Source organism: Sinocyclocheilus grahami, unplaced genomic scaffold, assembly GCF_001515645.1.
Source record: "Sinocyclocheilus grahami isolate Dianchi unplaced genomic scaffold, SAMN03320097.WGS_v1.1 scaffold167.1, whole genome shotgun sequence".
Taxonomy (NCBI): domain Eukaryota; kingdom Metazoa; phylum Chordata; class Actinopteri; order Cypriniformes; family Cyprinidae; genus Sinocyclocheilus; species Sinocyclocheilus grahami.
In genome coordinates, this window is record NW_015505346.1 from 1,268,280 (window position 1) to 1,278,625 (window position 10,346).

Below are 10,346 nucleotides of genomic sequence, written 5' to 3' on the forward strand. Positions count from 1 at the left end.
CTTATTTCTTAGTTTTACTACAAATAAATAAATAAATAATGTAAATTATGTCTGTTACACCAAAATCTGTAAATAATTCACTAGATACGGCAACACAAAAAATGATCTGCTAGCATGTTTTTCATAACTGCCAGGGTTACTATGTTATATCAGATAACGGATAAAAAAGCACTTTTGCCCACACATCAATGGCCTTTTATTCTCTCTTGTGGCATTTTTACGCCAAGCCTTGGCTAATATCTGAACTTGGTTACAAGTAGTGAAAATGACAAACCAGTTTTAAAGATAAACATCCACAAATATGTCCTGGTGTGAATGAAAACACTGACGCACCACAAGCCCCAGCACTGAGGACTGGATAACTGATTGTTCACACTCATGTGAAGCCCTTACTGTGTCTTGACCAGCAATGTCTGCCTAAAACAAGAGATTCTCACACTGAACCAGTCATTATAGTCACATGCCCGCAGTCATGCTGGAACTCAGTGCACAGTTATGAGAGAGGGGCACAACAAGAGCAGTTGGTCAAGCTATCCTGGGGGCTATTCAGATCAGAACAGTCATATGAGATCAGAATTATGACAACATATGTTGGTTTATGGAATGTCAGCAAATCCAAAAGACTCCATGTATACCTGAATAAAATAAACAGTGCTTGAACATTCAATGCATTGCACATGCAGTCAACTGACACACAATGAGAAACTTCTAAAAGCCATCCTACGATCTCAACTTCACCCAAAACTAATTAATAGCAAGTAATAGCATTTAAAGTAACAAGAACAAGGTAAAGAGACAATGCAAACTTTACAAACACTTACCTTCATCTTAACGTGCCATAATTTTACAGATTTAAATGTTAGCGTGGGGAAAGTGATGGACACACTCCGATCATTTCAATCAAACAATTCCTGAGCAATCTGTCATCATCTGAATCCTCCTTCCCGATTCAGTCCTGTTAAACCGAAGTAGCCTAACGTTATCCTCTTTTGCAAAGACAAAATCTTCTAAAAGCTCATTGTTTTTGAAGCTCTAATCGAGCTTCGCCGCTTTCTCTTGCCTAACATAAGGTTATACAGTTATCACTGCGTGGGGAATTCCTTGCGCTCACATTTTCCCTCGAAAGCGATTGGTCCAGGGTTCGGCGTCTACAGTGCAAAGCGAGCGAAGCGTCAAACTAAAACGCTCCCATGTGGTCAGAGAAGTCACGCGTCTGTCAGGGTTGTAGATGGGATGGATGACGAATCATAAGACTTTGTTTTTGTGAGCAGCGTTTAGTTTTGGCTCATTTTCATGTCAATATAGCGCTAGCTTTGAGAGACATCTCCAGTTCTATAACAGCACCTTGCTTATCCATTATTTATTCATTTAATCCTCAGCCTCATTGCACATACATTATCGGATATACAGATCATTTTGTTTAACATGATAATGTTAAATATGGCATTAATAATGGCAGTAAAAACATCGCTTTTGTTATAAAGCGATCATACCATGTCGCCTGCATAGTACTTGTCCTGCAGGTGAGCTAGCGTTAATTTGTTACATCAAATAAATTCAGATAGCCCCTTAATTATACTGACCGTTAGTTTGTGATTTAAAAAAATTCAGATGAGCCCTTACTCACACCGTCTGCCCCGCCCATTATCGGAATAGCCTGTTTGGGGAATTCAAGGGTGGTGGCGATTATTTGTGGTCAGGGGATTTACTTATTTATACAAAATTGTATCAGTTGTTCTCAGACTTTTAACGGTATTGTTTTCTCAGAAACTACTTGAACACTACATATTTTAGGACCTAAAACCGAATGTAGAGACATGTTGAAATAAAAACACAGAACAATAAACTTACTTTCTTATAAATAACTTTCTTTCTTTCTTTCTAAAAAGCACATAGTAATCACATCGTCTCTCCTTTTAACCATTATGCTCCTTGAACATTTTTGGGTTTCTTACACAATGAGTCACACGTCTAGAAGGAAGTAATATTTATCTTAATTTATTTATCTGTTAACTTTCTGTAATTCATTATTGTATTTTACTGACCTTATTTGTAACTATGCCCTACCTGCTCATAATGCTCTTTGTACATAAGTAGTGTGACATTGTTATTATTAACACAATATAGTAGATTTAATTGTCTAACAGAAAATTCTTGTAATTCACACATATAAAGCTAAAAAAAAAAAAAAAAAAAAACAGTACTTCCCATACCGGGAGTCGAACCCGGGCCGCCTGGGTGAAAACCAGGAATCCTAACCGCTAGACCATATGGGACAACGCAAAAGAACTTGGTTTTTATGTATTCATTCCTGACATATGTGCTATAAAGATTATTTGTACATTTTTTGGTATCGTATTGTTCTTCTTATGGTCACATAAGTGTTCACCGAAACAATTGCCCAAATTCTCTGAAACTGTGTTAATAGACTTAGGCTTTCATGTTCTAGTATTCGTAGGTTTCGATGCTCTGCTTCTTTTCACACAACGGACAGCAGGTGGCAGTGAAGCGCTAACATACGCTGAGCTTCCGCGAGACAGTTCGCCGAGGCACTGCAATATTTATTTGTACCATTTTAGTTTCTGTCTCCCAAAATCTGTGTATTTACGCAGTGTATAATTCATGATAACTTTTCTATTACAACCATTTTATTCTCTGTGTATTTTAAAGAAACGAACATTTAGCAATTATCCTATCTGACGCTGCTGTATATCAGATACCCACTCTATGTAACGTTAGCTTCTTAGTTTTCTTATTAACAGGCTTTTATTGTAATGCACTTTTTAGTATTTCATCACTCTAAGAGAAGTGTTATTCCTAAAATACGTTAACAGTTTTCTTTAAACAGCCATCTCATAGTTTGCACACATTTTGCTTTTATATGCAAGCAGCGTCTCTTTTTTTTCTATTTTTGTGCAGAATTAGGAACCAAAGATGACCTCAAAAACGAAAGGTAACGTTACTAGCATGCATACATTAGTGAATTCACTCTGTTTCTCTTCTAGTAACAAAAAAGAGGTGTATGCTAACTGTGTTTTAAACAAGTGTTGCGATGTGTCAATCATTATATACCATGATATCCACATGATATTCTGAGATTCAAGATCGTGGTTATCATTTAGTGCCTACCTTGGTATAAGGTATTAACATTTAATAACCACATATTTATGTGTGTGTGTGTGTGCATGTTTATGTGGTTTATGAGGACACAAATGTGTATAATAACATGGGTATGACATAGGTATTACAACGTGAAGGTGATTTATGAGGACATTTTCAGTGTCCCCGTAATTCAAAAGGCTTATAAATAATTCAGAATGAGTTTTTTAGAAAATCTAAAAATGCAGAAAGTTTCCTGTGAGGGGTAGGGTTGGTGTAGGGCAATAGAAAATATGGTCTGTACAGTATAAAAACCATTACGCCTATGGAGAGTCCCCATAAACCATGAAAAACAAACCTGTGTGTGTATAAATGTGTAAAAAATGTTAATAAAAAGGAAAGGTGGGCTCCAAAAGCAAAGAAGATGCTCCTCATGAGCTGGAGAGTCAGTTTGTTCTGCAGCTCCCTCAGGTCAGTTTTTTTTGTTACAGTATTTAAGTAAGGTACACACGCCCAAAACAATTCCATCAAGTGCATTTCAATAATTGATATCTTTAGATCATTGTTGTTTGACTCATAATTATTCGGTTACACTTTATTTTAAGGTGTCCTTGTTACAGTGTAATTATACATTTAAGTACTGAGTAATATTAAGTAACTACAGGTTACTTACTATATGGTGAGGGTTAGGATTAGGCTTATGGTTACTTGCATGCAATTATGCATAATTAAGTGTTATTATAATAGTAAGTACATATAACCTGTAACAAGGACACCTTAAAATAAAGTGTTACCAATTATTTATATAAGAGTAACCAGACAAGTAACTTAATGTTATTACACAAGTTGTAAATAATTACATTAAGGCTGCAAAACGATTAATCACATTCAAAATAAAAGTTTGTTTACATACTTTGTGTGCACAGGGTATATTATGTATATATAAATACACACACATACATGTATATATTTTTAAAACAAATATTAGTAAGTGTATACATTTCTACTTGTATATAATTTATATTATATATAAATATTTTATATATAAATTTAACATTTTTCCTTAATATATAACTGTGTGTGCATTTATATATACATAATACATATGCACAGTACACACACATATAGTATGTAAACAAACTTTTATTTTGAATGCGATTAATCGTTTTGCAGCCCTAAATTGCATACTAATATATTGTCATCGATATACATTGTTCATTGTTCCAGTCGAAATAAATGTTTTTAATCCATACATGAAGGAACAAAATTCTGCAAGGCGCAGTTATAATTAAATAAGACAAGTGTGGGATACACTGGAACACAGGACCGTATGAACAGTACATCCAGAAGTGAGTCTACATCATACTGCATTTAATGAGTGTCATTTTATGTCAGAAAACAGACCCAGACAAAATGTTACATTTGTAATAACAAGATGTCAGGGTAAATTACACTACTCTTTAAATGTTTGGGGTCAGTAAGATTATTTAATTCTTTTTTTAAAGAAATTGAAACCTTTATTCTGCAAGGATATGTAGCGAATCAGCTCATGGGAAATATGAATAATTAACCATAACTAGTTATAATTAACTATTCATATCAATACATTGATTTAAAGTTTCCATAAAAAATATTAAGCAGCTCAACTATTTTCAATATTTATAATAAGAAGAAATGTTTCTTGAGCACCAAATCAGCATATTAAAATTATTTCTGATTGTTTTTTTTAGGAGTATGCCTCCACAGTCAGACGGATCACCCAGTCTAGCAGCATGAACATGAAAGACAGACTTACTATAGAGTTACATGGTAAGTACTGTGCAAGTGGGAAATTCAGATGAACTACACTGAACAAAGAAGTACTTTCCATTTACGTCAGCACATTACATTTTAAAAAGCCTCTGAATGTTGTCAATTTCTTGTGTAAAAATATTGCTCATGGAATTTGTTACCATATTCCTAGCCAATGGTCGCCATGGGATTGTACGTGTGGATCGTGTCCCTTTAGCATGTAAATTAGTGGATTTACCCTGCATCCTGGAGTCATTAAAAACGGTTGACAAAAAGACCTTCTATAAGACTGCTGATATCTGTCAGGTAAGACTTTAATAGAAGCTGTTGATAGAAGTTTCTTAGAGAGTCTTAAATTAAATTTCCCATTTGCAGTCTTGGGTAACAGAGACAAGTCACAAGCTTCAGCACATCTACAAGGCCATAACACTTAATTCTGCTGCCTTCCTGTTTAAGATGCTGGTATGCACACTGGATGGAGACCTGTACCCCCCTCTAGAGGAGCCCACCGGCACTACAGACCCCAAAAGCAAAAAGAAAGTAGGACAAAGACAAGAAATTTGTTTGGAACCATGGCAGTAAGTACCTCCCACTCCTATACTGAAATTTCCCCGTAATTGGTTTGGAGTGAATGTTTGGAGAGACAGCCTATCAGTGCTAGAATGATTAAACCCATTTTATATCCAATTACATCTGTCTCCTTCCAGTTACGCTTCCTCTGAAGAACACAAGGAAGAGGCGGTTCAGGAAGACAGCAAAGAAGAAGGTAACCTCATTTGGTTTTCTTCAAGCACTCTGTTGTTGTTTTTTTCCTTGGATTTTTCGGATGATTCTACAATCCTTTATCATCCCTAGTTGGGGAAAAAAATTGTTTACTCTTGCAGGAAAATGAGTTAATGCTAAAAGCTACGATTTACATATAAATAAAGCATTCCATCTTCATTTACCACCAAGGTATGCAGGAAAGCAATCTGGCTCTTCCTTTGATTGAAGTGACGGCAGCCAAGTTAGTGGCAGGTTTTTCTCTCTGACTCTTGAATAAATCTCAGCTACGTTGCAGCTAGCTATTGACTCTGCTTCCTTTTTTAATCGCTAATGTGTTCTCTGGCATGCAGCCAGCCTCTACTGTTAGTACTATGTGTGCGTCTGAATGCGTGCATGCAGTTTTTGAGAACGTGTTCCTTGGGACTGAATTCTAACCCGATTTATCCTGCAGTACATCGAATCTCCTGATGTGGAAAAGGAGGTGAAGAGGCTCTTGAGCACAGACGCCGAAGCCGTCAGTGTTTGTATCCTTTATTTCTTGCTTTTGTTTTCCCCTGTCATGTTGCCGCAATCCCAGTGCCAAAAGAAATCTAGATGCAAATGTCATTACTAATGTAGAATTGAGCATTTCTGTCATACTCAGCCTTGTCACCAGGTGGCAGGTTTGCTCACAAATGAAATGGAGCAATTTTGCAAGAAATAAGAGTCGGTTAAGCTCAGCATTACAGGAAAAAGTAGCATGAGTCGCGTATAAATTTGTGGAGCTCAGCAGCACAGTGATATAACAAACAGCAAAATGGCCTAGTGCCCAAACTCAGAGGATGAAAAGGGATTATTGATATATGAACCTTGACCCTGTGGTCAGGATGGGAGGTGATTGCTGAGGATGAGGCCAAAGAACCTGACAACAGCTTATCTCTTTCCAACTTGGAGTCTTCACCTGGAACCTCGGGACACAAGGGTCACGGCTCGTCAGGTGAATGATCTCACAAGTCTGACTGCCTTTTATAGCTATATATTTCCCTGTGTAAAGTTTTCTTCTAATTTAGTCCAACATGACGAGCTACGCGAGATCTTCAACGACATCAGTAGCAGCAGCGAGGACGAGGAGGGTGACCGACACGAGGACGACGACCTTAACATCATGGGCACTGAAGACTACATGGTCAGGCAACTCCATGAGAAACTGAACGAGACAGACGGAAGCAGAGACGAGAATGACCGCAACAGTCAGATCGGTAGGATGGTGGTGCACGGGTTGTCTGATCAGTTATAGTGCGTCATCAGGACAGCAGCTCAAGCCCAATTTATCACAGGCAGGCAGACCGGCAGACAAACAACAGCCGACCTAGATTAGCATTTGAATGATGAGCCTGCTGCGGTATTTAGGTCAGATGGGTGTACCGGTTGTCTGGTGGTGTCTTTACCCATACAGACATGCCTGACCTTGGCATCATCCCACAACCCTCTGTCTCTCAACTGGCAGCGTGCCTTCAACGTCACATTGGCACTTAACCGGGAAAAAATGAGCCATGCTGCTCAGAGCTGTGCCACCATGTGTTTTGTTCACATAGCCTATTCTTCAAAGCAAAAGGTTTAGCTATAGGGTTACCTTCCTAAAGGGATAGTTCACCCAAAAATGAAAATTCTGTCATTAATTACTCAACCTCATGTCGTTCCACAAACACAAATGAAGATATTTTTGATGAATTCCGAGAGCTCTCTGACCCTCCTATAGACAGCAAGGATCCTAACACAATCAAGGTCCAGAAACGTAGCAAGGACATCGTTAAAATAATCAACGTGACATCAGTGGTTTATCCGTAATTTTACGAAGCTAAGAGAATACTTTTTGTCGTAAAGTTGTTATTTTTGTTTTCTTTGCACACAAAAGTATTCTCGTAGCTTTGTAAAATCGCGGTTGCACCACTGATGTCACATGGATTATTTTAACGATGTCCTTATTACGTTTCTGGACCTTGATCTTGTTAGGATCCTTGCTGTCTATGGGAGGGTCAGAGGGCTCTCGGAATTCATCAAAAATATCTTCATTTGTGTTTGTGGAACGACATGAGGTTGAGTAATTAATGACAGTATTTTTATTTTTGGGTGAACTATCCCTTTAAGTTAGATGTCTTTTCAAGAGTGTTGTTGTTTCCGTATGGAAGGTTAATATTGCATTTTCTAGTCAACTAAAATTCTATTCCAATAGACTGTAATAAGATGCCAATTCAATCCAATTTAAAGTGGTATTGTCCTTAAAAGACAAAAACTATGTGTAAATGTTAACTCTGTTTTATAGACGCATTCGAAATGTGCCAACAATACCAAAAATGCTGTCTAGGTAGGTCGCTTAATTGGATTTGAAAAAAAAAGTCATTCTCTTGATAAATAATACCACATATATTATAACTGGTATGTATCTTATATTGTAAGTCAAGTTCTGCATGTTCAAATTCCATGTCATTAATTTTTTATATATCATCCACAATTCCCAAGGCATTTTCTTGATATCTTGGTGTGTATGCCCTCAATGGAAATAGGTATTTAGAATTCTCTGTCTCTGAGCGTGCAGAACGTAAGAGGTGGTGTTCAGTATTTATGCAGCCTGAAGGGTTGCACAGTTAGAGTGTGAAGGATTCACAGATAATTGGGACCTTTGATTACATGAGCATTTGCAGATTAACTAGCTCTCGAAGGTAAAAGAGAGCTCAGTTTGACATCCAGGGTCTATGACTAAACTTGTACGCGTGTTAACTAGGGCTCATGTGTAGGGCTCACAATCTCTTATTTGATCTGCAGTAATGGAGTATCAGGTGCAGATCAACAATTTGAAGGCCAAGCTTCAGGACACACGTAACCGCAAGAAGGAACAGGAGAAATTGATAATGGAGGTGGAAAATCAAGCCCTGAGGGTGGGTTACATTTACCTGCACTAAATATGTAGCATGCTACTTTTTCTGGCACGGTACATCATGTAAACACACAGCCTTGGTGACACTGTTTTTGTGCAGTACAGCCCTTTAAATGGCCTTGAATAAACCTAAGAAGGCAAGTTTTTTTCTGTCTTTTTAAGGCATAAATATTACATTTCTGCCTTTAGCTGCTTTTACATAGCTCACAAAAAGCATAAAATTCATTGCTCTGGCAGCTGCTCCATTGGGAGGATTTAGACACTGTGGAATGGGGTTGGACGTGTGGTTTAACAGTGTCACTTCGGTTGGCCTGTGTGCACTATGCTGGCTAAATTTGTCCACGGTTATTGCAGTCACAGGGGACAAGGAAAGGTCATACATGTCTGAGGTCCATTCACAGGGTCACAAATCAAATACATGTGTGTATGAGCAGTTAAGACATTCACAAACAGCCAGCATCAAAACAGCTTACTGTCAGCTAGATAAAGTCTCTTTCTCTCTGTCTCTCTCTTCTTTCCATATTACAGGATCGTTTCCTGGGTCTTTTGAATGGTATGACTCATCAAGAAGAGCAAGAGATGGAACAGGTGAGTGCATACAAACCCAAAAGTCTGCATACATTCGGACTGGGTAAAAATATTTTTCCAATTAATCATGATTTGAAAAATCTCAATATTCATTCTGTAAATTCCCAAGACCTTTTACTCCATGCCATTTTTACCAGTGTATTTTGATTCACAAACAAATAACTCTTATAAATTGGACCTTTTAGTAAAAACATACAGTGCAACCAGTGTAGTCAGATTCCTGAACAAATGATTCATATGAACTAGTTCTTTTTGGGGAATCAGAAACATGCAGCACAACTAGCATAGTCAAATTGACAAACAAATGACTCTTTTGAGTCTGTCCTTTAATTAATTATTTTAAAAGGGCATGATTATCATATATACGCATCTATTCCCAGTTTAATTTAAAGCAATAGCTGAGAGTGATCTATTTTATATGATAAAATCTTTATTATAACGTAAAAATATGCCCAGATGAGTTGTAATCAAATCAAATAGAACTGAGAGCTTTTTAATTGGAATCTAATTATTATTAATTCCCCTAATGCATGTAAGATGTCAAATCCATGACTTAATTCCGCATATTCCCATTGCTCTTGGTGAGAGTAGATTTCTGTATATAATATTGGTGAGTAAAAGAACTAGACACACATACATGCTTTACTGATTCACCATAACCCTTGGCCAATGTCAGTTTCTGCTGTCAGTGTTTGTTTACGCCTAAACTGACAAATGGCTTGATGGAAAAAAGTAATAACGTTGGAGGTGTTGTTGAACATATTGCACTTAGCCTTCAATTATACCCCTACTGCTAGCCATCCATCACTGCTATTCTGTTCCAACAGCTGGCCTCCCTTCAAGAGCAGCTGGACTCGCTGATCAAGAAGTGATGCCCACGATTACCAAGATACTGCAATACTGCAGAGGCGACTGCTGAACATATTACCTACTTTACTGCATGTATTAGCTAAATTTGAACATCCCATTGAACAAAAAAAAGTGTCAACATACTTGTGCTCATCACACAAGTTTCTTCTCATGCAAGATTGTGTATTTGTACTTTTTGTGAATTTGTGTCTATAAACCTTTAGTTAACGGCAGTTTTTTAAATAAAATCATATTTGAAATGGTTTTGTTAGCATATTTCTTCTGCTCAGTAAGTCTGCAAATTTGGAAGCTACTCCCATTATAGTGGTCAACAAACTGG

General features: G+C 37.3%; 1 non-coding gene and 1 pseudogene across 1 annotated transcript; one reads left to right on the plus strand and one right to left on the minus strand.

Moving 5' to 3' along the window:
* Nucleotides 1-2,204: 2,204 nt before the first annotated feature.
* On the minus strand, nt 2,205-2,276 carry trnae-uuc (transfer RNA glutamic acid (anticodon UUC)). The gene has a single exon. It is a non-coding gene; the product is annotated as a tRNA-Glu (tRNA).
* A 23-nt stretch (nt 2,277-2,299) lies between these two features.
* LOC107593208 (transcription initiation factor TFIID subunit 7-like) lies at nt 2,300-10,119 on the plus strand (annotated as a pseudogene).
* Nucleotides 10,120-10,346: the final 227 nt, after the last annotated feature.